Source organism: Lactuca serriola, chromosome 5 (genome assembly GCF_051521515.1).
Source record: "Lactuca serriola cultivar US96UC23 chromosome 5, Lser_US96UC23_V15, whole genome shotgun sequence".
Taxonomy (NCBI): domain Eukaryota; kingdom Viridiplantae; phylum Streptophyta; class Magnoliopsida; order Asterales; family Asteraceae; genus Lactuca; species Lactuca serriola.
Window position 1 is genome coordinate 262,748,072 of NC_136412.1, and position 24,152 is coordinate 262,772,223.

The 24,152-nt window shown below is 40.2% G+C and overlaps 1 non-coding gene across 1 annotated transcript; it reads right to left on the reverse strand.

Moving 5' to 3' along the window:
- Positions 1-8,118: 8,118 nt before the first annotated feature.
- Positions 8,119-8,225, reverse strand: LOC145056114 (small nucleolar RNA R71). Its single transcript, XR_013685650.1, has one exon. It is a non-coding gene; the product is annotated as a small nucleolar RNA R71 (small nucleolar RNA).
- Positions 8,226-24,152: the final 15,927 nt, after the last annotated feature.

Here is a 24,152-nt window from a genome sequence, read left to right on the forward strand (position 1 = left end):
GAACTGACTCTTGTATGTTTCATTGTTCTAGTAATAGTAAGTAGTGACTTCCTAAACTATACCTATTATAGTTTACTAGTAAAGTTGTTTTAAAATGAACATGTTTGTAAACCTTTGCTACCCAAAGGTATTGAACTGAATGTAGAACTTTAATATCCATATACATACACATAATATATAACTAAGATTCAAACGACCGTTGAACAAACAACCGAATACCCTAAGTCCACAACCAAACAAGGAACAGGAAATAAGGCGAGTTATCAGTCCTAAGTCCTTTCAATCCTACTTATATAACTATATCTATATAAACATGATTTTGACAATATATAAGTTTGAAAGATTTTAATAAGGAGTTTTGCATATAAAAAGTTTGTAAAACGATTTGAAGTAGTTTGTTTGATAACATAGTTTAAAGTATAGTAAATCCATATGTTTGATAGTTATTAATCACATGTGATTGATATAATAACTATAATGTTTCAACTTGTATTCCCCCCCCCCCCCATAAAAGCATTTAAAATCATTTAAAAGATACATTAAGGGGTATGAACTCACCTGTAGTGAGTAGTTCGGATGAAAGAGTGGTATAGGATGCTAAGTGTCAAGTGATTACTTGAGCACACACGCATAACCTATTTACCATATAATGACACATATATGTATATAATTAGCGTATAAACAACTAATCATGTGAGGAAAGACACCCTAGGACTTAGGAAATACTTAGATTGAAGTGTTAGAAGTACAAAGGGTTGCATCTAAGGGGTGTATGGCCACACAATGATGTTTACGGCCAAGTGTTCACAGCCCTTAGTGTTTACGGCCATGGTGTTCACGGCCACAGCATTTTACGACCACAAACTCATGATGATTTGTGCCAAAAGGTGTTTTAAGGTCTTACAAATCACAAGGAAGTGTTCTAGACACAAGACCAAGCCTTAGGAAGGAGTTATGTTCCATATGCACCTCTAACTAGGGTTTACGGCCAAGGGAGATGCTCTTGGTCATAAACACCTCTTGTTCTTGAGAAATGGACGATTTCAAGGTGTTTAACATGTGTTTCAACTAGATATCGAGTATAGGGAAGTAATACTTACGATATAGAAGCTAAAAAAGGTTGATTTTGGACCAAAACACTAGTGTGTGTTCTTGGTGTTCTTGATGATCTAACCCAAAAGATGATGTTAACGGATGGAATCAATGGGTGATGCTAGTTAAGAAGATGTAGTAACTAATCAAGGGATAAACACTTACATTTTTGAAGAAAAATGAAGATCCGTGATGATAGTTGAGAGAAAAGCCCGATTTCTTGAGTTAGAAGTGGTAAAAGTGTTGAAAAATGGCCAAGTATCTTATATATAGCCAAGAGTTTACGACCACCATGAGTTTACGGCAATAAACTCATGTGCCCTGGCCGTAAACTCCTCGTAAAGGGGTTTATGGCTTGTTTGTTGGTTTTGAGCTTCAACAGACACTTTGTATCACTTATTCATTGGATGTACTAGGCTTAGAACACTCAAACAGACTCTAAACATTGCTAAAAGATAGAAGAAACAAGTCTGACTTTGATTATGTTGAGTGGTTGTACAAGATAGAAAATTCGGGTTGTCACAGTATTTGCTTTGGAATCTCACTGAGTGTGATAAGTGTTATCTTTAGGTTAGTTCTTGATTTTGCTGAAAGTATGCCATTTTGCATACCATGAATCTTTAGTGGTGCAGTACGAGGTCGGCTCCTTATACATAGCCTGTCACCAACGTTCGGTTGTTATTTTAATGTAGTCGAGGTTGGTTCAAGGGTTTTAAACGAAGGAATTATGGTTATAATTCAACGGGTTAGTCTTCCAGTATCACCCAGATTCAGTAGCCATAGTATTTGTGCTTGGGATGGCTTTCAGGATTGCTGAGAAAAGGGGGTTGTCACGGAGGATTTGGTTGGATCATCCACTCTTTGGATTTCGAGATCTGAGCGTGATATCATTTCAAGGACTTTGGGGTTATCAGTATTGGGGATTCAAAAAGTGTTCATCTAGTCTTCAAGGGTGGTATGGTCTTTCAAGTTTGGCTAGTAATGGGTCCCTAGCATTGGTAAGTGTTGGTTGTCAGCAGATTGATCATTGGAAGGTAGGAAGGATCAGAAATTCTTCCATTTCTCGTATGCCGTGAGGAGCTTTGTCGAATCCAAGTGGGGGAGAATCGACCAGAAATTTCGGGAGTTAAATCTGGTGTAGAACTAGGACAAGTTTCACATCCTGGTTAGGAATAGGGACGACCCAAGTGGTCGTTTAGATTGAAGTGGTGTAAGTGGGAGTTCAAGGAACTCCCGACAGTTGTTTGGCATCTTCTTGTTCTGCATAGCAGTTTGTGGATGGATTCAGGTCGAGGGTTGTGTCGGAGCCTCGTTGCCTTTTATTTTCTGATAAAGGCTTTGGGGTTCGAAACCTAACCCAAATACCTGAATGAGAGCATGGTCTGGTGCGTGTTCGACTCATGATGGGTATATTTGGATTGGTGGTGGGAATATGATTTTCAGATAGTACTAGAGTGATGTAAGACTGCGGGTGTAGCCGTAGCATTCATCAGCTTGTCAGATAGTGCTAGAGTATTGTAAGACTGTGGGTGTAGCCGTAGCATTCATCACCTTGTCAGATAGTGCTAGAGTATTTTAAGACTGCGGGTGTAGCCGTAGCATTCACTAGGTTGGCATATAGTGCTAGAGTGTTGTAAGACTGCGGGTGTAGCCGAGCATTCATTAGGTTGGCAGATAGTGCTAGAGTGTTGTAAGACTTCGGGCATAGCCGTAGCATTCACAAGGTTGTCAGATAGTGCTAGAGTGTTGTAAGACTGCAGGTGTAGCCGTAGCATTCACAAGGTTGTCAGATAGTGCTAAAGTGTTGTAGGACTGCGGGGGTAGCCGTAGCATTCACAAGGTTGTCAGATAGTGCTAGAGTGTGGTAAGACTACTGGGGTAGCCGTAGCATTCTTTAGGTTGGTAGATAACATGAGATTGTTGTTAGATCGCGGAAAGAACCGTATCACCCACCAGTTCTGGTACAACTGTAAGGGAATGGAAAACCCACGAAATGGGATATGGGTTTACCCATATGGATTAGACATGTTTGAGCCAGTGATAAGACCTTAGGAAAACCACTATAGTCATGGGATCACGGAAGCGATGAACTGTATAAGGTCGTTTATGATATAAGGCTACCTTTGGTCATGTAGCAATCACTTTTAGCCTTGGATTCGATGTCGTCAGGATTTGAAGAATGGACCCGATCGGTTGGGTCAAAAGGTCGTTAGAGTCACAATGGCAAGATAACTAATGGAAACTATTGACAAATGAGGATTCCGTTAGAATGTCGTGCGGGGCGACTGTGTGGGAGTAATTTGGCTCAGCAACCGGGTTGGAAGCCGATATTGCTGATGATTGGCAGACGAAATTAGACTAAGGAGGTCTCGGTGGATTTTGAAAAAAGCAGCCAAGAGGCAGCATGCTGTTTCGGGCAGTTTCAATGTTTCAGACAATATTAGTGTTTTTAGGATTTCATGTATGGATGGAGTAACTGGTTGTTTGGGATAATGCTAAGTAACTCACAATAGGATTACACAATCTCAGAGAAATTGATTTGACGATGTTGTGCAGCTCACGTCTGAGTCTAACTATTGCAGGGATGAATCTTCTACTCGAACGATTATCTGAGCCTTCTGTACTGTTTCTGGTCAGTAACTTGGTTCTATTGGTAGCATCGAGATAATTAGGGTTGGAAGTGTGCGTATGGTCGGTCATTCAATGAGGGCTAAGAATGGTAAGGTTTAGCATGGGTGGTCTGTCAAGGAGTCAGACTAATGCGGATTTCCGGTTTCAAAGAGATAGAAGTGGATTCCTTCGGAGGCTTAGGGTTTGTTTTCTTCGGGATGGAATCTCGATTGGGGTTTTGGTTGTCACGGGAAGGTTGTGCTATGCGCAGAATCTTCAGTTGCGTTCCCCAGATTGTTGTGTTCATATGAGTGTTAGTAAGGAGCAATTTCGAGGATGAAATATAATTTAAGTGGGGGAGATTTATAACCCCCGGTTTTGAAAGTGTCATGTTGCTTGGGTCTTCGGCACAATCATCAATCATCAGAAGGATTAGGGCCTTGGTAAAGGAAGGAGTTGGCCCATTTCAGATGTAGTTGCCATGGTTTAAGTGATCCATGTATTCGATTGTGTATTCGGAATCCAATGGTATGAATGTAATTTGATAACTCAGTCTTTTATGGTTTTTGGGTTTTATTCGGAAAGTTTTAAAGCTTGAGTGTCTTGTTAGGAGCGCATGGGCTTCTCGCCACCTTTTCGTGGATATAAGGTTTATTGAAAACGGACCTAGGATGAGTAAGTTATGGCATTTTGAAGTTATGGACAAAATTAGCCCTTGGATGAATAATCTTGAAAATCAGTCCCACACATGCAAGGATTCATGCGCGTGTTTAGTTGGGTATGCTTAGCATAGAGATGGAAAACTAGACGCAAGTTGGAAGACGTACACCAAACGTACAGGAAGTACGCCCAGGATTTCCAAAACCCTAATTATTAGGGTTTACACCATATATAAAGGCCTTATGTCCACCCCAACCTTCATCTTTTCAGCCTCCACTATCCCTAGAGAGCAGAAATCAAACTCTAAACCTCTTGCACGCTTTGTGAGTTAGTTTGGTGCACTTTTGGGTGATTTTTGGTGGTCTTGAAGAAGAGGAAGTTAGAAGAAGGAGCAGGAACGTGAGAGGAGCTTGTAGATCCAGGAGTTTAGCATCATTTCTGAATCATTTGAGGTATCAAGCTTCAAACTTAATCATTGCATGCTTAGTTGTAGTTTTGGGGTGTTATATGTGGCATTTTGGCCCCATAGTTGAGACTTGTTATGTTCTGGTAGTTCCAACCCATGAGAGTTGTCCTTTTGATCCCTTGGAAGTGTTTAGAACCATAAAAATCGGGCCTTGATGGTAAAGCAACAACCATGTAAGTGTTAGATGGTCATAAAGTGTGATTAAGGACTTAATTCATGTCTTAATCCCCATCTATGCATGCAATGACATAAAGTTTGTAACTTTATGGTCTAAGACGTCTTAAAGGGCCTAGATCTATGTTTTGGACGTTAGGAGTTAATGGATTAAGTCATAATGGAGTTTCTTAGGAGGTTGGTCAGTACGTCGGGGCATACCCCTAGTATGCTGTGCGTACTAGGTCAACCTCCCCGAAGCTGGTCAAGGCCAACGTACGCTGGGCGTACGTGCCATGTACGCCGCACGTACACGTGCATAATGGTCAAAGGTGTTTTTCGGCCTTAGGAGGTTGGGCCTCGTGACCTACTATGGAGTAAGGCCTTTGGACCTAGACCTAGGTTTGCATTGGGCCTTGGTGGGCCTAATTGTTTTTGGCTTTAGTGGGCCCAATAGGCTTGGACCTTTGGGCCATTAGAGAATTATTATTTGACAAGGGTTGATGGGCTTTAGGGTAAGGCCCATGTAAGGGTTTAGGCCCGATTCGGAAAATTGGGCCATTAGTGGGCTATCACGGATTTTTGAGTTATTGGGCTTGTTTGGTTTTAGGCTTGGGCCTTAGTTATGAATCATGTTGGTCCAGGGGTAAAGCGGTCATTTTACCCAAAGTATGGATTTTGGATCATGGGTTGGGACCCAATTGCTAATTAGGTGATATTTGGTCTTCATAGCTCGAGGAGTTGCCTGGGTAATAGCTAAGGATTTCTTGTAGTGATCTTCAGCAATGTGAGGTGAGTTACTGATATTTGCATATTTAGCCTCATAATAAGTATAGATTTTTATCATTTATTAGCTAATTTATCGCATATCATGGACAAAAGGTACTTAATAATGCTTGAATTGTGTTTTCAGTCCAAAAGTGAAGCTCGGAAGCAAAAGGAAGCAGGAGAAGCGGTTGGGAACTTGAGAATTGAACAAAGAAGAAAACCACCAAAAACAACACCTACTCGGCGAGTAGGGTAGACTACCCGACGAGTCCGATCGAAGAATCGAGAAGATAAAGACTCTGTGACTTATTATGTACGGGAATCAAGGGATGGACTCGGCGAGTCGGCAATCGACTCGACGAGTCGTTTCGCATCTATAAAGATAACTTCTCAGCTCGACATTAAAAATTCTGAAACCTTTCTGGAGACAATAGCTGCGATTAAAGAGTCAGAAGAACCCTAGAGAATGAAGATACAACCTAGAATTCAATTCCGAAGGAGATTTGAGGCAAAATTCTCATCATTCTACTTAATCTTTTGTTTTCCATTATGGCTAGACAATTAGAATTCGTTTTATTGCTGTTAATTACCTCAATCATGAGCTAAAACTCTTAAACTTCTGTTTGGGGATACAATATTGATACTATGGTTTGATTTATGGTAGGATTAATTCAATGTTGGTGATTATTGTTGATTTTAGCTTGTTAAAGAACCTTGTGTGTGAATGATAACTATTTTTCTGTTAATAGGAAGATAATTAATTAGTATGAACATCTGTTAATTGTCAACCTCATATGCTTATGTGACCACTTCATCATATGACTAGGATTAATGAACATTAAACTAGAATTAATAAGAAAATTAGGTAAATTCATGTATGAGCTTGTGTGATGACCATCAACAAGAAGTTAACTAAAGGACCAAATTAGTTAGCTATTACAAGTCTAAATTAACCCGAATAAATAATCTAGTGAATTAGATTAAATTAGACAACTGATCACTGTTTGAGTTAATTTGTTCTCTAAGGATTAGTGCAGCTAACGTGAATCTAATCACTTGAATCGGTAACCAATAGAAGAATTAATCCATTGCACAATTACCATAATATCAACCATAGGATCAATTGAGTTGAACTAAACAGAAGTCCTTCCCATTATTGAATTTAGTTAAATCTTTGCTTTTCTAGTTTTTAAGTGATAGTTAGTAAGTTTCTAGTCTTGTAAAACTAGAGAAAACCCCTACTTATTAACTAATTTAGATAAAATTAGTCTTTAGTTTTAATTTACTGTTCCCTGTGTTCGATACCCTACTTATTTAGCTATACCACAATTGATAGGTCCACTGCCTTTGTGTGTTCATTTTCTAATTAAAAAGTAGGTTTAAAACTAAGTGAGTTCACACACATCAAGTTTTTGGCACCGTTGCCGGGGAACGGTTCTAAATTAGCATTAATTTCTATTTTTATTGATCCTTTGTGTAAGATTTCTCTTACACAAAGTTAATTCTTAGGTAATTTAGTAATTAGTATAAGTTTTAATAAAAATCCATTTTAATAAGTAATTAAAAAGTTTTTTTATTTTTGCCTTGAACTCGCCAAGTGCACTCGTGACAACTCGGCGAGTCCATCGATCTTCACAATTTTACTTTTTATTTTAGTTTTGTTCTTTTTACGTGTTTTTCTTGTTTTGTTTACAGTTGTTTCATGACCCGAGGATCTGATACACCTCTGGTCCCTCCTCTCGAAGACCCGGAATCCGCACTAAGGAGGATCAAAGGAAAAGCCGTTAGAGAGTCCGTTTCTTCAAAGAATTCGCCACTAAAGAACCTCAAGTCCGTTTTCAGCAAGAAGAAGAGCATCAGGAGCATCCAGCGCCTCTTTGACAATCGAAGACCGGATTAAAGAAGACACCGTGTACGAGACCGAGGAAGAAGAAGAAACTACATACGAGCACGAATCCGATTTTGAGGACGATTTAGCTATCACTATGGCTAATATCGATGAAGTCCCCATGGGGGAATGGAAGAAGAGGATGTGTGATGACACTGGCCCGGGACTTGTGCATCCCGCAATTCCCGCAACTGCTACTTTTGAGCTTAAGGGTCATATCCTCGCTCAACTCAACGAGATTCCCTTGTATGGAAAAGACTGTGAAGATGTCTGCAAGCACTTGGATGAAGTAAATGATGTGGCTGACTACTTCAATGTACCAAATGTGCCACGCGAGACCCAGCTACTTCGTATGCTTCCAGTCACATTCAAGGGTGCTGCAAAGGATTGGCTCAAGTCACTTCCTCCCAGGTCGGTCACCACATGGGCTAAGATGAAAGAAGAGTTCATAGACCACTTTTGCCCGCCTTCCAAAATAGCCAAGTTGAAGAAAGCCATTGCCAAGTTCGAGAAACAACCTGAAGAATCCCTTTATGAGGCGTGGGAAAGGTACAAAGGTCTTCTCAAAAATTGCCCACACCATGACCTTAATAGCCAACAAGAGGTCTCCGTCTTCTATGATGGAGTCAATGTCACCACAAGGCAATTGCTCGACTCACAAGGCCCACTCACAAAGAAGGCACCCCCAGTAATCAAGGAATTAATTGAAGAATTCTCTAAGCATTCTAGAGAATACCACAACCCAAGAAATGAAGTAAGTCGGGGGGTAGTGAACTCGGCCAATGATGGCATGGCGGCAATGATGGCTAAGCTCAATAGTTTAGATAGAAGGATGACAAACATGGATCAAACAATCCATGTTATTCGAGTTGGATGCGAGAACTGTAGAGGGCCTCATCTCACGAAGGATTGTGACTTGGATGAAAATGGAAACAACAAAGCTCAAGTGTTCTACTCAAGCGGCGATCGATACGATGAGAATTGGCGGAAACCAAAGAAGGAATGGCTCCCGTATGAAGAAGACAAAAAGGAAAAGGAGGAGAAATACAAGCAGAAGGAGAGGGGTTTTTATCAAAAGGAAGAACCGGTTATGGAAAAGAACGCCGGTTTAGAAGAAATGTTCACTAGATTTATAGCCGCGTCCAAAAAAAGACACAATGATCATGATGCTGCAATACAAGAGACCAGAAATATGCTAAGGAATCAGCAAGCATCTATTCTCAACATTGAGAAACAGCTACGACAACTTGCACATCAATTGAACGAGAGAAGACCGGGTCAACTTCCAAGTAAAACCGAGAATAATCCGAGAATGGAGAATGTGAATGTTATAACCTCCAGCTATGGAGAAATTTTCACCCCTGTATAGAAGACCTCCAAGGTGCATACAGAAAAGACAGAAGAGTCGGGTCCAACTAAACCCGACCAGACTCGCCGAGTCCCTCTAATGGACTCCACGAGTCCATGCCCTGATGACAAATCTGTTGTTTCCTTAAAATCAGAGCCATACCTGATGAAAAGGTTAAATCATACAGAGCTTTCATGGAGCATGTTAGAGCCCTTCAAGTTAATGTTCCATTTGTGGAAATAATGCTTCAAACACCCAAGTATTTTAACTTGCTAAAGGGTCTCTTTGCTGCTAGATAAGATTTAGTTGAAGTCGTGGATATAGTATTGAGTGAGCTACCAGAAAAGAAGGGCGATCCGGGAAGCATCATAATGCCTTGTCAATTTGGAAATGTACTTGCTACTCAAGCGTTGACCGATTCGGGTGCAAGTATTAACTTAATGCCTTTTTCTTTCTTCAAGAAGCTGAATTTACCGGAGCCAAGGCTTGTGAATATGAAGATCCATTTGGCGGATAAGACAATTATTAGTCCAAGAGGTGTTTGTGAAGATCTCCTCATTAAGATGGATAAATTTATATTTCCCGTGGACTTTGTGGTACTTGATATGGAAGAAGACCCCGAAATTCCAATTATTTTGGGGAGATCATTTTTGAATACCGCATGTGCATTGATAGATGTATGCGAGTCCACACTAACATTAACGATAGCAGATGAGTCAGCAGTATTTAAAGCTCTACCAGAGACTAAGCAAGAAGAAGGAAGAAAAGAAGAAGTCTCATTCATTAATTTGGATGATGAAATACTACAAAAAGAACTTGCACTCTTGCAAGAAGAAGATCCAAGTAAGTTTTTGCTATCTTCTGGAGGAATTGATGATGTTGACAAAGACTTGGAGGAAATAGAGATGCTGCTGAAAGGAATCGATTCAGAAAATACAGTGGGATGTGAGGAATACGCTCCGACTCGCTAAGTCGCTTTCATGGACTCAACAGTCCATTCGAAAATCTCAGCAACTTGGACGATTTTGATCTGCTTGTTACCAGCTCCCTGCATGTTCTAGACATGAAGATTTTCCCTAATTCTACAGAAGATCAAGCAGCAGAAGGAGGAAAGGATGGTGATTTTCAACACGTTCATGGTGCATGCCTCGATAAAATAATGCAAGATGATGAAGACAATCCACTTGAAGGGGAGGAAAGATTTGGAGAAGAGGAAAATGCAAGGGTTAGGAGAGATGATGTTGATCACCCATTCATTACCAAACCTCGAGCCCGAGTTTTCACCAACTATGAAGTAATGAAGTTTGAAGAAGGAGGGGTGCAAGAGAGGGTGCAAGAGAATGGGGTGAAGAAGAAGAAGAAGATGAGGAAAAGGGAAATTCATGCAGCTGAAGATGATGCTACAAGGAAAAAGAGAGAAGAATTAAGACGGGATTACAAGAAGAAGATACACGCTTACAAGACAAAGTATAAACCGCAAAAGATTAGGCATGCATTCCCGATGCGGGAAAATGAAGAAACGTAGATGGGAAGGAGTCCAGCTAACGACTCCTTAAAAAGAAGCGCTTGGCGGGAGGCAACTCGTTATTAGAGTTTGCTTTCTTTTATCTTTCTTGTTTTAGTTTTGTTTGATTTTTGTTTTTAGGATTTTATACTCGTCTTCTAAATCATCAGACATGACTGCTTGAGAGTGCGTATAGACTAAGTGTCGGGTGGAATGATTTTTTTATGACAAAATAATATAATTTTTGAATTGTTTGCAATTGACTCGCTGAGTCTGACCTTGACTCGACGAGTCACTTTAGATCCCAGATAAGTTTAAATTCTCAACCCGACACGCCGAGTCTGACCCGGACTCGACGAGACGAATTTATTTACAGAAAAAAAAATTAATAATTTTTACATCCGGTAAAACTAGGGTTTTTAACTCTAATGAGATCATATTTCCCCCCTTACTCAACATGCGCCTCCCTTGTTTTCTCTCTCAAGCATTCATCAATTTCTACACTCTTTCTTCAAAATTCTTGAATTATATCAACAAAGGTACTTAATTTCTTCCATAATTCTGTTAAAGTCATGATTTTTAGATGATTTAAGGTGTCAATTTCATAGAATACCCGATTCTGAAGTTTAGTGAATTTTTAGGGTTTTGATTTAGTATTAATTGTGTTGTTTTGGATGATTATTCTTGCTATAATACATCTTAGAAACATCCATGGACAAAACCCTTGAAAAAAAATTTGAAGTTTTATGGTCGAATTTCGATCGACCCGTCGACTGACTCGCGTAGTTCATACGACTCGCCGAGTCGTTCATGGACTCGACGAGTCCAGTCGGGGACCCATATGGAATCTGTTTTGATGATTTTCTGTGTTTTCTGGGTTGTTTGTTCTTTGTTTTGCAGGGACCATGTTTTCAAGAGGGCAGAGCTCAAGTGGACACCAAGGAGATTTTCCTTGGTTGAATTTCCCTCCGATTGAATCTGCTTCAACAATGACAAGATGGAAGAAGAAGCTGGCTGAGGTCAGGAAGAAGGAGGTTTATGTACCTAATAGGGTTGATTGGGATTGGTTGAAGAATTTCCGGTATGAAGAAGAGTTGGCGCCTTACCTTTTGAAGGAATTTACTTATGATGGGGAGATGATTATTTGTGATGGATGGAGCCGGGTTTTCAGAATTCAAGAGTCGTTGTATCGAGAACTCTGCTGGGAATTTTTCTCCACGGTGTCTTTCCGAGGAGGAGATGATTGCTACCACCCCGCGAGTTTTAGCTTTTGCCTTGGGGGCGAATTCCATCAATGTTCGGTCATTGATCTGGCATGCTGGTTGGGGATTTACGACCGACCATTGGTCACTACTGCTATTTTCCGCGCCTTTTTGGAACAATCTCATAAGGTGTTCCCCGACGGTGTTACAAGTACAGGTTGGTGGAACACAATCCCCAACAAATTATATATTCCCAATTCGGCTCAAGAAGAGAGCATTAGGTCACCCACACATCGTCTCATTCACCGCCTTATCTCCACTACAATTAATCAACGAAAGGACGACGACAAGGTTTCTAACCTTGACGTATTTTATCTTTGGAGTATCATCACGCCCGACACCTTTTGCAACATTCCATGGTGTTTGGCCTCTTATTTGTCGGAGGGCGCGGTCAAGGATCGCAAAACCTCCAAAATTAATGGTGGCATGTTCGTGACCCGGCTATCCAACTCATATGGGTCGATGACCCGCGGTGCATGGAACTTGATGACGATGATTCCTGCCATTCCCTTTAATCCCATTCTTTTTCGGAGGGCAATAATTATTGAAGATTATGGTGATGGTCATTATGCTATCCCTCATGACGATCCGGTGGTCGGTCCCGAGGCACCGGGAAGGAGGGTTAGATCGAGACGTGAGCGGGAAGTGGAGGAGGAACCGTCGGTGATTCCGGTGGACAATGATGAAGTACCAATGGATTGGTACAATGTTGAGATGAGGCGGTTACAAGACCAAATGGTGAGGGGTATCAATTTTAGCAATGAATCCCACGTGCGGCTTTTTGACCATTTCCATATTCCACACATTGATGGGGGTAACTTCCCCTACATACCATCTTGGGATGAGATCATTAATGCAAGGCGGAGTGGAGCTGGTGGAAGCGGGGCTGCGCATGGTCATGATGAGGAAGAAGATGATTAGTTTTTTTATGTTTAATGGAAAAAATTTCAATTTATTTTTGTTTTGTTTGGTGTGTTTGAATTTTTAGTTAAGACTTTTATTTTTATGCTTGATGTTTTATTTGCCTTGATGACTTTCAAATTTTGGATTAGGGATGCTTGCATAAAAGGTTTAGAGTTTAAGAGAGAAAGAAAAAAGAGTGGAAAATAGTCAAGAAAGGGCGAAGTTTAGAGTTAAGGTGTCGAGTCCAGTCCTAAGGGAAATGAGTAAATAATTCTAGAGGTTATGGGAAGTTCTTGAGACTTATCAGAAGCAGGAACAAGTGCGGAATGTGAATTTTTCCACCCAGCGGTCTACTCGCCGACTGCAATTAACGGACTCGACGAGTCGCTTTATATTTTCACACTTTCAAGGCTTTCCACGACTATACTCGACGAGTCACTCATTTTTATACCAAGAAGACTGCTGATTCGATGCTGTTGAACATACCACTTGATCACTTGTTCTTCCTGATCAATTCCTGAAGATTTTACACTATTTTTCCTGCATATTTGGAGCTGCCCACATGTGATTTGATGCCCAATACATGGATGAGCTGTTTCCATGTCTAAAGTCAATTGAAGATGGAGTTGAAGAATAGAGATATCAACCTAGCGACTGCTATCCCAGGGGAGTTTGTTCTAATTCTCTCTACATTTCATGTTTGTTATTTTTCATGCATAACATGCAATGAGGACATTGCATAAATTAAGTGTAGGGTAGGGGGTTTATGTCGTCTTAGTAAATGTAGAATCCTAATGACCTAATTTAGGTTAATTTTTACAAATTGCTGCATACCAAAAATGTAACTTAGGAATTAATTTAGAAAAATTTGGTAAAAAGTAATTAGGATTCCATGTTAGAATTGCGTGGATGATTGCATGAAAACCCAAATGTTTATTTGAGCCTATATACGTTCTAGTGCATTTGTGGCTTTCGTATTCTAGTGAAATCATGGGACAAAAACACGACCTTGCTTAGCCCAAAGGATGCAATATGTTTAGCATCGTGTACCAGAAATGTATCCAGGAAAATTATTATCGTTAGCCAATAAAGGTTGAAATTGAGCGCCCCTCCTTAAGCATGTAGGATTTTGAGTGAAAAAAAGTGAGATATATGTTGAAAAAAAAAGAGAGAGAACTGCAAGAAAAGTTTGAAGAGTTTTGGAGCAACTAAAGTGAAGATCAAAAGATCAAAATTCCAAGAGTTCAAAAATTGAAGATACCAAAAATTAAATCAAACAAGGTGGTGAATTCACAAGAATCAAAGATCAAATTATCAAGAAAGTGAAGAATTCCAAAGAGCTCCATAGTGGTATCATAAATTGTAATTCTAGATTATGTATGCTTGGGTTGCTCAACCAAAAATACCTTGAGGATAGGAGGTTTTCTGCGGATGGATTCGGAGGGATGCATAAAATGAGCATTGTTTGGGATAACTGGGCGAATGTTTATGAGGATTGTGAGTATTTGGAGTATGCGGGGTCCTTAGGAAAAATTTTAGAAACAAATGCATGCGTTGCGGTCCTGGAATAATGGCTGGGTTAGATTGGATTGTCATATGTGATTCTAATGTGTTAAAATTCAGTTTTGCTTGGGGGCAAGCAAAAGTCAAGTGTGGGGTATTTTGATATTTGCATATTTAGGCTCATAATAAGTATAGATTTTTATCATTTATTAGCTAATTTATCGCATATCATGGACAAAAGGTACTTAATAATGCTTGAATTGTGTTTTCAGTCCAAAAGTGAAGCTCGGAAGCAAAAGGAAGCAGGAGAAGCGGTTGGGAACTTGAGAATTGAACAAAGAAGAAAACCACCAAAAACAACACCTACTCGGCGAGTAGGGTCGACTACTCGGCGAGTCCGATCGAAGAATCGAGAAGATAAAGACTCTGTGACTTATCATGTACGGGAATCAAGGGATGGACTCGGCGAGTCGGCAATCGACTCGACGAGTCGTTTTGCATCTATAAAGATAACTTCTCAGATCGACATTAAAAATTCTGAAACCTCTGCGATTGAAGAGTCAGAAGAACCCTAAAGAACGAAGATACAACCTAGAATTCAATTCCGAAGGAGATTTGAGGCAAAATTCTCATCATTCTACTTAATCTTTTGTTTTCCATTATGGCTAAACAATTAGAATTCATTTTATTGTTGTTAATTACCTCAATCATGAGCTAAAACTCTTAAACTTCTGTTTGGGGATACAATATTGATACTATGGTTTGATTTATGGTAGGATTAATTCAATGTTGGTGATTTTTGTTGATTTTAGCTTGTTAAAGAACTTTGTGTGTGAATGATAACTATTTTTCTGTTAATAGGAAGATAATTAATTAGTATGAACATCTATTAATTGTCAACCTCATATGATTATGTGACCAATTCATTATATGACTAGGATTAATGAACATGAAACTAGAATTAATAAGAAAAATAGGTAAATTCATGTATGAGCTTGTGTGATGACCATCAACAAGAAGTTAACTAAAGGACCAAATTAGTTAGCTATTACAAGTCTAAATTAACCCGAATAAATAATCTAGTGAATTAGATTAAATTAGACAACCGATCACTGTTTGAGTTAATTTGTTCTCTAAGGATTAGTGCAGCGAACGTGAATCTAATCACTTGAATCGGTAACCAATAAAAGAATTAATCCATTGCACAATTACCATAATATCAACCATAGGATCAATTGAGTTGAACTAAACAGAAGTCCTTCCCATTATTGAATTTAGTTAAATCTTTGCTTTTCTAGTTTTTAAGTGATAGTTAGTAAGTTTGTAGTCTTGTAAAACTAGAGAAAACCCCTACTTATTAACTAATTTAGATAAAATTAGTCTTTAGTTTTAATTTACCGTTCCCTGTGTTCGATACCCTACTTATTTAGCTATACCACAATTGATAGGTCCACTGCCTTTGTGTGTTCATTTTCTAATTAAAAAGTAGGTTTAAAACTAAGTGAGTTCACACACATCAGTTACCTTCCCTATATGAGTGGGTCGAAAGCACCAATGTCAGCCCACTAGTAGTTGTTTATAGTAGAGATGATTGTCTTTGTGATAATTGTTGGTATGCCACTATCTGTAGAGATTTATGTTCTTGTATGCTATGTCATTATGTGGTAGTGGTAGGAGGGGTGAAGTAGGCCCCGTCACCCCTCCTACCGAATAAATAATCTAGTGAATTAGATTAAATTAGACAACCGATCACTGTTTGAGTTAATTTGTTCTCTAAGGATTAGTGCAGCGAACGTGAATCTAATCACTTGAATCGGTAACCAATAGAAGAATTAATCCATTGCACAATTACCATAATATCAACCATAGGATCAATTGAGTTGAACTAAACAGAAGTCCTTCCCATTATTGAATTTAGTTAAATCTTTGCTTTTCTAGTTTTTAAGTGATAGTTAGTAAGTTTGTAGTCTTGTAAAACTAGAGAAAACCCCTACTTATTAACTAATTTAGATAAAATTAGTCTTTAGTTTTAATTTACCGTTCCCTGTGTTCGATACCCTACTTATTTAGCTATACCACAATTGATAGTTCCACTGCTTTTGTGTGTTCATTTTCTAATTAAAAAGTAGGTTTAAAACTAAGTGAGTTCACACACATCAGTTACCTTCCCTATATGAGTGGGTCGAAAGCACCAATGTCAGCCCACTAGTAGTTGTTTATAGTAGAGATGATTGTCTTTGTGATAATTGTTGGTATGCCACTATCTGTAGAGATTTATGTTCTTGTATGCTATGTCATTATGTGGTAGTGGTAGGAGGGGTGAAGTAGGCCCCGTCACCGATTGAAATCAACCGGAGGTTAGGTCAGGCACCCAAATATGCCTGACAACATGTTTTTGATATGATATTATGTGGTAATGGTAAGGGTGAAATAGACCCCGTAACCGGTTGACATAAACCGGATGGTAGGCTGGGCACCCAGATATGCCTGACATGGGTAGGTCGGGCACCCATGGATACCTGACAAGGGTAGGTCGGACACCCTGATATGTCTAACATGGGTAGGTTGAGCACCCAGATATGCTCCACATGGTAGTTCGGGCCCCCAGATATGCCTGAGAGTATGTTTATTGTATGGTATGTGATATGATGGGGGAACTCGCTAAGCTTCGTGCTTATGGTTTTCAGTTTTTGTTTCAGGTAGTTCTTCTTCAAAAAGAAAGGAGCCGACCTGATCGCAGTGCAACACACTATGATTTCTGCATTATGAGATCTTTGGGAGTTGTACTCTGATATTACTTTTCTATGCCATGTTTTGGGTTATTTGAGATACCGGTTTTTTGATTATGAAATGAGTTGACACTATTGATGTTTCATACTACTGGTTTTTATAATTACTATTTAAAAATGAAAAATGTTACTCTAAATTTTGGGATGATACACATCAATAATAATGGATTGCAGTTCGCCGAAAAGTCGTTCCAAAGTTGGTGCGTTGAGAAGGGAATTGAGAAACAGTTACGTCAGTAACGCACCCCCGAGTTAATGGTTAGACTGAAGTGTCCAACAGGATGTTGGTAAGTGGAATCAAGAAACACCTAGGGAAATTTAAAGGCAATTGGGTTGAAGAACTATCGTAAGTACTCTCGTCATATAGAATAATCCAAGAATGAGCACAAAGGAAACCCCTTTTAGCCTAACTTATGGCACAAAAGAAATGTTTCCCGTAGAACTAACAATTGGATCATTCCGTAGGATCCATTTTGAAGAAGCCAACAATGATAAGGACCTAAGGGCAAACTTGGACCTCATCGAAGAGAAGCGTGAGCAGTCGAACATCTGCCAAGCAGCTTATAAAAATGTTGTAGAGAGGTACTATAACTACATAGTCAAAGAGAAAGCTTTCAAAGTAGGAGATTACGTCCTAAGGTGAAACAAAGCAAGCTAGCCTAGCCCCAAGGGAAGCTAGGTCCCACTTGGGAAGGACCATACAAGGTCATTGAGGCCCATCGCAATGGCACATACACACTCGAAATGATGGAACGAAGGCAAATCCAAAGATAGATGTTTTAATAAAATACTTAGTGTATTCACAAGGCTAAGAATATTTGTAAGGCTCATAATAGCCATTTTATCTAAATACTTAGTGTATTTACAAGGCTCAAAATAGCTATCTTGTTAGAAATACTTAGTGTATTTGCAAGCCTAAGATAGATGTTTTAATAAAATACTTAGTGTATTCATAAGGCTAAGAACAACCACTTTATAATCAGCGTATTAGTTGGAATAGTCTACTCTAATACTCAGTGTATCCCGTAGACATAATAGTCGTTTTCCTAAAGATACTCAATGTATCTCCCGGGCTAAGAGCAGCCATTTCGCTGTAATACTTAGTGTATCCGCAAAGCTCAGAATAACATGACGAACTCGTTGTGTCTAATGAAAACCCCAAGTGAGCCACTTAATGCAAACAACCGTCACAAAGTATTAGCGACTGAAAGCAAACTCCCGACACTACGGTGCAATCTTACGCTCGAATAATGAAAAGAAATGGTAACACATATTTAGAAACAAACCATGCAAACAAAGCAACAACAGAAGCAACAACAAAAGCATAAGCAAATACCATTCACATTACCACAAGTTGCAAAGTTATTACAAACAAAGCCAAGAGGGCCACTACTATTCGACATTACTACAAACCATGCAAACTAAGAACAAGTAAACGGGGGAAACAAGAACAAGCTTCACAAATTTTTTCACACCCCGAAGGGCAGCACACGGTACGAAGGTACCTTAAGAACCAATTAAATTATAACAACCACTAGCTTCCATGCCACCATCACCATCGCCGCACCACCACCATTGCCGCCACTGCCTCCGCCAACCCCCTCAATCAAGATGTTGTTAGAAAGTTCACCAACATTTTCCAAAGCGCAAAGTCGTCGCATCCCCACCATATCCAAGTGTCCCAAGCCCAAGAGAGAAGCATAAGCTATAGTAGCGAAAGCGATCAGGGCATCATTGAGACTAGTAGTGTGATTGGATCAAGAATCACTGGCATTGGGATTATAAGAACCACAATCCACCTCCGCCTTCAACCCACTACGGTCGGACTCCTTACCGACACCGAATGCAGCATGTCGGATCCAACTGACCGCACTGATGAACTCCGGGTGCTCAATTAGCTTATTCATGATACACACAACCCCTACTTGTAAGAGCTAGTCCCGTTCATGATGTACAACCTCCGCCTCAGCCTAAGCCTCCTCGAGGATCTTATCATGATCACCAACATCCTGCTCCAAGCTCTCATTTTAAATCATCATCACCTCGTTAGCTAGGGTCGGGGAGTCCACTTTTGTCTCTAGGGCATATCGAATCTCTTTGGAAACATTCTTCTCTGAAGCATGCAGAGCGTATCTATGGTTAGATTCATGAACATCTTTCTCGAGCTCAACAATTTGGCATTTAAGTTCAACCTCTCGAGCACCACAACCCGCAAATTCCATCTCGTTCAAAAATTAAATGCGATGGGAACCAACGACCAGATAAAACATTACTTGGGCAGTGACATATGACATGTTATGAGCCAATTTGGGGCTGCCCATGGCCTCAATATCAATGACGACAACATGTAGAAATGCATGGCAAGCAAACTCTATGGTGTTGGTAGGGACAGATAGGCGGGAATCATCTCGCAAACTCCAGGAAGGAACAAAAACATCAGACCCAATATCATCTCTAGCAGGAGTCCCCCCACTTGGAGGGGGTTCGGTGCAACATGACCACCCCAAGACCCCCGAGGGGAGAAAGATTAGAAGAAGATTGTGGAACAGGTTGGACCGAAACAGTGGGTTGCTTAATCAACCCTTGACCCCCTCGGACTATTGAGCATTGTCATCACGATCACAACAATCGCCTCTGGCGTGGAGAATATTGAGTTCAACAAACACGTAAAATTGTGTATCGATTGAACTCGCCTCTTGATGTTAAAGACATCAGCGGAGGTCTCCCACATGGCCAAGAAGACCTTCCTCTTAGCCATGGCTCTCCGGACATCAGAAATAATGCCATCCTTGCTATCCTCGACTACATCCCTATGGCCAGAATCGGCCACAGAAAGCGGAGCAACCATCGTGATGGGTCGCACAAACATGTGCCGTTCTCCAATAGTTGCAGACGATCCCTCCACATCCAGTGTCACTGGAGGAGAAATCACGGCGAGCTGACCAGGCAGGCATGACGGGGGAAGAGTTTCAATGAAATCAGCCTCCCGATGCTCCAACTTCCCTCGATACTACTTTCGCAGGACATCAATCATAGAAAAAGGGGACTCAACACTTGTAAAAGCCAAAACAAGCCAAGAACACATAAGCAAAATAACCACTGCCCTCAATCGCAAACCCTTTCTTTCAAAAAATAGGGAGGGGGGAGGAAGGATAACAGGAAAGAAAGTTTAACTACCCACCGTCAGTAATGGTGTAAAATATTGGCATCTTCCCCCGATATCTCCACGAGGGGCTCATCCCAACCCCAACAAGCAAAACCTCCAAGTACTCCTCAGGCACAACCTGAATGGTCTTTAGAAGATCAACGATAGTCTGGTTATGAGGATACATATTAGGAGTGACATTAGTGAAATTGTTCGCCTGATATCGCCCGCAACCAATCCGACCCTAGTTAACCCAGAACCATTTATTTTGCCAGTTCTTCGGAGTCTTGCCATCAGGAACCAAGACATGACCCCCCATGTCGAGCAGAGAATGTGTAATTGTCACCTGTAGCAATGAAGCTAAAGAAGAACTTGAAGACAAAGTAGTCAGGGAACACTCTGTTTGCCTTACAGATCATCTCAAATGTCACTACCTGGTTGACGGCGTTCGGAGTGAGCATCTGGACGCTACAACTGTTCTTCTGAAAAAGCTCTTCTTGAAAATCGATGAAGGGAAGGCGCAAACCAGCATCAAGGGTTTTCAGATAAATGCCTACTTTTCCTGAAGAAGGAGAAAGGATCATTGAGTTGGCCGACGGGAACTCTACACCATCAACCGGAGAAAGGCCATAGGCATTGATTAGAAGTTCAAACTCAGCCTCGGACGGAACGGTGCCAGATTGAGCAGCCGTTGAACCAAAATGAGAGCAAAGAAAACCCTAACTGAAGAAGGAGAAGAAATAAGAGGAAGAATTGTCGTGGATAAAGAAAGACCTTAACCTTATAAAGAATAAGGAAAGATAGGATATTCAAAATCTATGACGTAATTATATAACTGTCTGTCATGATGGGTAGTCATGTCGCCATAAAAACTGAAGTGACGATTGAATCAGAGCTTGACACGTGTACCAAGCAGTTAATTCCATAACATCATTGCTAGTCTAGCAACGCTATGACTACTGGACTTGGGGACTTGATGACGTGTAGTTGGCACGAACGAAGATTCGCGCTTAGACGCGCCAAAGAATTCCCTAAGGCACGCCGCACCTAGCGGAACGAGCCCGATGGAACTTAGCACCCGCTAGTGCCCCTAAGAGCAAGGCACCCGCAGAGAAGGACCGACCCCGCCAGGGGCACCTTTCTATCTGCAACGAAAGTGTAACAGCTCCAGGTGACAAGGCAGATGCTTAAAGCATTACCACCTGAACCCAATCGTTGGCTCTGACAGATTAAGGAGCACGATCATGCAATCAACGTCCCCGATCCTTTCGGGTTTGATGCCCTTGTCCTGTACAAACTAGCAGAAGAGTTCAGTATAAAAGGTCACTCCCGGTGCCTTGGAAAGTAATTCGCTCTCTCTGGTTTTACCCCAAATACTCCCAAGTCTATCCACTGACTTGACCGTCAGAGCATTTTCCCGGGAGCCGCATCCCAGAGAACGGCTGATGGTTTTCTCTCGTTGTGACCTTGCAGGCTCATCAGAATCATCAAAAGCATATAGTGTTAACATTTGGTGACCAGGTCGCATCAATATATATATATATATATATATATATATATATATATATACATATATATATATACATATATATATATATATATATATATATATATATATATATATATATATATCTCGATGTAACATCCTGATGATAAGGTACTTCTAATTTTGACCCTATAATTTATTATATTTCATTTTGGCCCCTAAGTACATGAAAGTGTGAAATTAAGTCCCTATTAGCATTTTTGTAATTTTAGGGGTTGAGGTAGTACGTTGAGCGTACTAGGGTGCGCCCTAGTACACTGGGCATACATGCCTGGCATGCAAACCCTATTTTTTAGGGTTTGGCTCATATTTAAACCCCGTTATAGCCTCATTTCCCTTCACCTCATCAACCTCCATCCTCTTGATACGTTTTTGCAACCCTAATCCACCTTGTGAAGCATTTCTAAGCTTAAGAGTGTGTGTTTTGTGCTCTTGAAGAAGAAGGAAGGAAGGAAGGAGTGATCGCCTTGGAGGAGTGAAGCAATTTGGATCCAGGATTACACCACCTTTTGCCACCATTTTGAGGTATCAACTTCTGAACTTTGTGAAGTTTCATTTAGATCTTGTGTTGGAATGGTTTTTGGTACTTTCTATCCCAAATGTGGAGATTCTTGAACATAGTAGGTTCTTGACCCATTAACCTATCCTTTCATAACTTGGATGGGTCTTGAGTAATAAAAATGGGTTCGAAATGGTTGGTTTTTCTCAATACAAAATTTAGAAGGTCTTAATGGATTAAGAAGTCTAGTTAAGCACTTAATGGACATGCAAATTCATAAAATTGGAAACTTTATGACTCTTGAGGGTATTTTAGCCATGCATCTGAAAAACGGATATGAGAGCTTAAGCCATTAAGCTCTTAATGAAGGAATTGGGCATCTAGGAATACGCCCCGCATACCTAGAGTACGCCCTGCGTACGAGGTCAACCACCCCGGTGGTGGTCAACACTCGAGTACGCCCAACATATGTTTGGAGTATGCCTTGCGTACTCACTCTGTGTTGACTCAGTTGGGTTGACTCGGTTGATTTGACTAGTTTGACTTTGACTTTGACCAATTTTGACTAAATAGTATTTTGGGGTTTTAATTGGGATTGGTCATTTGTTTGGATATGTGATGGTTAGAGCTAAGATTCGGAGTCGGGACCTCATCAACTATTGTTCTGTCTGTGAGGTGAGTTTTTCCTCACTGTACTTACGAGTCGAAGGCGCCAAGGCCGACCCATTGGATGGATATCCTGTTATGTGATAGTATGATATCATGTCGTAGTGATATGTTAGATCTGTATCCTGATAAATAGGATGATACAATTCTTAGTGATCTATAGATCTGCCTGATTGTCTGTTGACTGATTATATGTTTATCTATTATATGTGCACATATTTGGTTGGTGGTTGAGGCTTTACTGCTTTGTGCGTGAGCCAACAGACCGGGGGCATTCCAACCTGATGGTTGATTGGGCTCGAGGGTATTTCATCCCGAGAATGATTAGACCTGTTGTATATTGGCATTCTGACCGGGGGGTATTCCATCTTGAGGATGACTAAACCTGGAGGTTGATTAGGTCTGGGTATTCCAACTCGATGGTTGACTGGACCCATAATATATTGGCATTACAACCTGATGGTTGATTGGGCCTGGGGTATTACAACCCGATGGTTGATTGGACCCGACATGTTGTTATTGTATATGTTATCTAGTATGTGTTGGTACTTTGGGGAAACTCACTAAGCTTTGGCTTACGATTTTTAGTTGTGGTTTCAGGTACCTCGGATGATCGCGGGAAGGCGAAGGCGTGACTGTACACATTCTATATTTTATATACTTTTGATCTATGGGATACTATGATATGGAACAATACTTTGAAAACAATGATTTTGTAAACATTCTATGATTTGCGGTTGTTTTAAAAAGTTTAAATTTCTTGTGATTTTTATGGATGTTACAATCGAGCTACAGTAGTGGGCTTGATACGTTTTGTGGAATGCACATTCTAAAAAAAATGATTACTTTCCAAAAATATGCGGTTATTATTTAAAAAAAAAAACTTTCTAAAATATGATAAAGACAAAATTGCAAGAATGGTCCCTGTGATTAGGTGGAATTTACCACTTTGGGCTAAAAATGTTTAGACTGGTGCTAATGGTCCAAATGTTTCCATTTTGTTGCGAGTTTGTTAAATTTTGGTTTTATTTTTTATAAAATGACGATTTTGCCCTTTGTATTTTCTTTTTTTTCAACTTTTTTTTATTACAAAAAAAAAACACACACACACACACACACTCTTTCTCTCTCTCTCCCGATGTTGTACAGCTTAGACACTTCTTCTTCTTCTTCTTCTTCTTCCTTAAAGAAGACTCAAGAACATCTCTCGCCACCACCACTGTTCGACCACCGTCGGCCACTTCCATCTCCATCTTAATAAGATCAAATGAACACAAACCCAAAATCATATCAGATGAACACACACGAAATCATATGAAGACACCCACATGAAATCTGATGAACACACAT